The sequence below is a fragment of the Zea mays genome, chromosome 8 (genome assembly GCF_902167145.1).
Source record: "Zea mays cultivar B73 chromosome 8, Zm-B73-REFERENCE-NAM-5.0, whole genome shotgun sequence".
NCBI classification, from domain to species: domain Eukaryota; kingdom Viridiplantae; phylum Streptophyta; class Magnoliopsida; order Poales; family Poaceae; genus Zea; species Zea mays.
The window spans coordinates 159,616,900-159,623,143 of record NC_050103.1 but is presented as its reverse complement, the minus strand read 5'-3'; positions in this window follow the sequence as shown (position 1 = coordinate 159,623,143).

Below are 6,244 nucleotides of genomic sequence, written 5' to 3'. Positions count from 1 at the left end.
TTACTCACAGGGAACTAGGATACCCGAATTCGTGAAGTTTTCGGGTGACCAAGGTAAGAGTACGTGCGAGCACATAGGTCAGTTCTTAGCACAATTAGGAGAATTGGCCGACACAGAGGCATTCTATGTCTGTTTTTTTTCATTATCTTTAACAGGGACTGCATTCACATGGTATGTCATGCTCCCTCCTGATTCTATTGTGTCGTGGGCTGATTTAGAGCAAAAATTTCATGAACATTTTTTCTCCGGCGATTACAAGCTAGATTTGGTAGATCTAGTGGCCCTGTGGCAAGGTAAAGATGAATTGGTTAATGAGTACATCCGAAGATTGCAGGATACAAGAAACCGATGCTTTCAAATTCAGTTGACAGAAAAACAGGTAGCGGGGTTAGCCTTTAATGGGCTGCGCTATTATTTAAAAGAAATATTAGAAGGCATCCGGTTTTTTACGCTAGCACAGTTACATTAGAGAGCTTTGGCTTGTGAAAGCCGAAGCAAAGAAACTGCCAAAACGATTCGTCACAACGTCCACATAGTAGAATGCGACCAGAGTAGCTCGGACGACGAATCAAAAGAGGTTTACGCTGCTGAAATGGTTTGGCCCAAACAGGCCAAATCTTCGGCTTGTTCCTCCTTATAGCCGGTTCAAAAGAAACGGCAGGAGAAAGTTAAGTTTACATTTAATGTTGGCAAATGTGATAAGATATTCGATGAATTAATAAAAAATGGCAACATTAAAATAAATCATATTGTTCCACCCACCGACGAACTAAAACGTCGTGCATACTGCAAGTGGCACAACTCGTTTCTCACGCCACTAATGATTGTAATGTATATCGACGACAGATTCAATCAGCCATTAATGAGTGACGATTGAAATTTTAGGAAATGCAGGTGGACACAGAGCTCTTTTCAATAAATATGATCGACTTCGATGGCAAAAAGTCCTGATTCAGCCTAACGCGGCCAATCAGGGCAAAGGCAAGGAGGTCATCGACACACGAAAGACCGATGAAAATAATAAAAAAAACTCTTGCAGGAAGGTGGTGGCGGAGAGGACTCCCGATGGAGGTGAGACTCTGAAGTTACCATCACAACCTCCAACGCTGGAGGGCAGGTGCAGGCAGGTAACCAGGTGCGGGTCCCTATGCTACGCATCGCAGACGGTCCGACGCACAAACACGGACGGTTCGGGACACCACCGGATTGTCCGGATCATTCCAGCGGACGGTCCAACAACGCCCAGGAGCCACGACGATCACGTACCTTCAAATCACGGCGACTAGAAATAGATACATAGAAAACTAACACGGTCAAGGCAGCTGGTCGACTGGTCAGATCTGGCCCGACCTTTGTTCAATTATTGTCTAAATATGTAAAAAAGAAGGTTAGCCTGAGTGACCGCCCAACAAAGCGACCTCTCTCACCCACTCAGGAGCGACAGCAGGTAAGACCGATTGGACCACCTCACCAATCGGAAAAGATGGAAGGCCATATTGTCCAGTTAAGACCTAACGTGCCTGCATGGACACCTCCACCCCCATATCTACCTGTGGCATATCAATATACATACATACCACCACCATATGTCCCGAATCAAATGTGGAGCATGCCACCATATCCATTTGGGATGCCACAGTACCCCGCTTGGTGTACCCCAAACATCTGTATTCAACAGGTTGGCACCTCCAGTACAAGACCGATTGAGCGCCACTCAATCTGGTCACCAGGCACAGGCCCAGCAAGATTGCGAAACCACTCGGCCGCAAAGGCCGACCAATCTAGCAGGGGCATATACCTACAACTACCAAGAGGACGACAAAAGGGAACATCATCAAAATAGATACAACAAATGCCGTCATACAGGAAAATAGTGAAGGGTCGATGATTTTTGGTAAATCGGCCAATACAGGCAAAGAAGAAGACACAACTGCCATCAAAACAGCCGACCCAAAATACTCCATACCCTGATGGTGCCCATCGGTAATGACACTGTCTCAAAAGCGAAAATTGCAACGCCTGAGAGCAAAGGAGAGCAAGGAAAAGGAAGTAGAAAAAATATTTAATGACACACATCCGCATTACCCACCACCGCAAAAAAGGTGGAGGCCAAAAGCCGTTGAAATAAATCAAACGGCCATGAAGAAAGAAAATGAGACAACAACTTTATAGCTCTCTGTATGTACGGCGGATAGTCCGGCTATAAAGGCCGGACCGTCCGCGGATGACACAGATCGTCCGCTCTACGCTAGGACGCGCCAATACCTATGGAGGAGGACAACCTGCTAGAAGATGACTTGGTCGATTACGGAGCTACGCCGAAACACTCAGGTATGGACGTAAATGTTATTATGTTCTCTGCTGATTGTACTACTATCGGTGATGATGAACCTGTCATCGCTCAATTCAATTTTGGTCCTAAAGAGGACGCCTTCACTAAGCCAAAAGAATCGATCAACCATTTAAAGTCGCTCTCCGTGCACGGTCATATTGATGGAATAGCAATTGCTAAGTTGGTAGATGGAGGGGCGGCCATAAATTTGATGCCTTACTGATTGTATAAAAAATAGGAAAGCAAGACGACGAACTTGTCAAGACCAATATGATGCTTAGCGGTGTCGGGACTGATAGTTCGATCAAAGCCAAGGGAGTCACGTCCGTTGAGTTAACCATCGAGACCAAGACCCTTGCTGTTGCATTCTTCGCTGCTGATGTAGAAGAAATTATAGTCTAATCTTAGGCAGAGATTGGATTCATGCTAATCAATGTGTATCTTCTACTTTACATCAAATGTTACTACAATGGGTAGGCGATGATGTAGAACAAGTGCATGCTGATGCATCGGCCTGCATCGCCGTGGCCGATGCCCCTGTACTTTGGACCTATGGGACCGCTACATGTCTCATAGGAGTTGACTTTTCCGATTATCAATTCATAAGTATAGATAGGAAAGGCTTCACCCCTGTAATGCTATAGCCGATGGAAAATCGGATGAATCTCAAGTAAAGTTCAAATGATGACTACACTCATAAGAAACATGTCTCAGGTCGTGGACTATCCGGCCCCTGAGGCCGGATGGTCTAAGGAAAGGCAAGAAGATTCGCAGGGTTCAGCCCAGGTCGCGGACAGTCCGACCCCTAAGGCCGAACGACCCGGTCTTTCGCTGGATAGTTTGTCCCTTAAGGTCGGGCAAGCATCGCAACATGGATCCAGTGTCACGGACGGTCCGGCCTCCGAGACCGGACGATCCGCAGCTACACAGAGACCGCCTAGTTCTTCTGAGGGAGGCGTAATAGAGAAATTCAAAGATCTTGATAAGTTAGGACAGAGGTTTACATCGGCCGATCCTTTGGAGGAAATCGACATAGGAGATCGTAAAACTCCGAGGCCGACTTTTGTGAACAAGACCCTGGAGACCAATTCTAGAGATGAAATGATCGGTCTATTAAAAGAATATTCTAATTGTTTTGCTTGGAATTACACTGAGATGCCAGGATTGAGCTGAGAGATAGTAGAGCATCGGCTGCCTATTAAGTCCGATTTGAGACCTTTTAAGCAGAAACCCAGAACATTTCGTCCAGACTTACTCCCACGAATAAAGAACGAAATTCACCGGCTGCAGACTTACTCCCACGAATAAAGAACGAAATTCACCGGCTGCTAGAAGCTTTCTTGATGGTAATGACAGATATAATCAAATTTTCATGGCCGAAGAGTTGAAATTATGAGAACTTCAAATAAGCTTCTAAATTGTGAAATTATGAGAACTTCAAATAATCAACACAAACTATTGGATCTTAAATTATGAGAACTTCAAATAAAATTTATGGGTTCTAAAAGATTTTAAACAAAAAAAAGACATCAACTAAAAAAATGTTCTTTACAAGTATCAAACTTTGATATAATGTCTATCTTCATTCAGCTTTATTTGAAAAACCATAAATTTTACTTTATTGCAACTATTTTTAGAAATGACTTTAAATTTAATCATCTCTACAAATTATTTTTTTAGGCGGATCTAGATTAAAGCCATTCCTAAAGATAGATGCATTCATAGAGACATCTCAAAAATACCAGCCACCTCTAAAGAATAAAATTTCAGAGGCAGCTAAACTATTCTTAAAGACGGTTTTAGATACAGTTATCTTAAAAAGATGTAAACTATTTTTAGAAACGGTTTAAGATACAGTTATTTCTTAAAAAGATGTTTCTAAAAAAATAATTTTGTAATGGTGGCATAAGGTGTATTCATCTAGTTGGGTCTCATCGACTTCTTTATCTAGGTTACTAGTAGAAAAAAGCTCTAAATTTGTGGAGGATATAGTTTTTTATTGGTGGATTCGATTATCAACCGTCTATAGAAATCGATTTCTAAACCACCACAAGAAATCATGAATGCCGATTTTTTTAAGAAACCGTCACTAGAAATCATTTTTATTCTTAATTTTTAAGTTTTTCAAATGAGCTCGTATGAAAAACTGTCAAAACAAAAGTCGTAGATCTCTAAAAGTTATAAAACTTTATAGTTGACAACTTTTTCATTTGAAATCATTTGGGCTCTCAAAATTGGATTTGAATTTGTTGAATTCAAAATGTAATTTTTTTGCAAACTATCTCGGATGGAAAAGGTATCAAAATAAAAGTTGTAGAACTTTAAAAGTTATTCAACTTTGTAGTTGACAACTTTTCCGTTTGAATTTGTTTGAAGCCTAAAATAAATAGTTTACATTCAGTTTGTTGTATTATGTGAGTAACGAAACTACCATGTGGACAAAATACATGTCATAGGTGGAGTGGTAGAGTAAGCTACACACAATGGTGAGGTTGCAGGTTTGTTTCTACTGGCTCCTAGCAGTAGCACACTAGCACTGATGGTTCTGACAAACGACAGTACAAATATGTTTACAACCGTAGCTATAGTGCTCATATGTGCTAGTGGGTGTTGTGATAACCTAGGCCACGTAATTGACACTTTTTATAACAGAAAAAAATAACTCCAAAATAAGGGGGTGTTTGGTTAGAGGGACTAAAGATTAGTCTCTAGTTTTTAGTCCCATTTAGTCCCTTTTTTGCCAAACACTAGGACTAAAAAATGGACTAAAATAATTTAGTCTTTAGTCCTTCACATAGGTGCTAAAAGAGACTAAAAGCTCATAATTATCATGTTGCCCTTACCTTTTTGTATGGATAACTAATTATGAGTATATTCTAAGGGCATTTGAGTCTTTGGACAATGTATTTAATGACTTTAGAATATGTTTAGTCCCTAGAACCAAACATGTAGGGACTAAAGTTTAGTCCTAGGACTAAAGTTTAGTCCTAGGACTAATTGAAACCAAACATGGCCTAAGTGTTAGTAAACATGAGTGACGACATATTCAAGTACAGTAAACACGAGTGATGACTTATTTCACTCTTAGATTATTTCTAATGATGATTTTATCTTCAATAAATATCCCGGCACATAAACAAATATGGTGATATATATAGCAACGATTTAATAAGAAAAGAGATACAAAGGGTTTCATGGAATACGAGAGGGTTTTATGAAAGATGTGAATATTTCATTTATAAGAAATTCAGGATGATGCAACATTCTAAAAGCAATGTAGTAATGGAATAGCCTAAGTATCAGCTTATCGTACGAAATCAAAATGGATGGTCCATTTTATCCCGGAGTACTCAGACCAATTATACTATCTCAAGCAGTTTTATTTATTTTATCTCATACTCTCAGTAAATAGTGCGGGTCAAAATAAAGAAGTTCGAAGCCACGAGCCTACTCTTCCAGAATCCAGATAAGTAGACATGGCCTGAAACAATCGCAGACAAATTGGAGCTAGCAACTAGCAATAGCCCGTTCCATAAGCACCAGCGTTCGCAATGGAGACGCTCGTGCCTGGGGTCCTCGCAGACCTCGTCTGTCGAGCCATATCCTTCACCGTGGATAGGTGTTGCCACCAGCGGCGCAAGCGCTGTGCAGAGGACACCACACAACGGCTGCACCACGTGCTTCTACGAGTCCAGACCGTCGTCGAGGAGGCCGACCGGCGGTGCGTCACCAACCGTGCGATGCTCCGGCAGCTTCAGCTGATGAGGGAAGGCGTGTACAGAGGCTACTACCTGCTCAGCGCCTTCAAGCGCCAAGGCGTTAACGTTGTGAAGGACACGGCGCAAGATCGCGAGCTCGGCCGTCATGGCCACTCGTCCCTCGCCCTGTCCCAGTTCAATCCGGCGAAGCGCT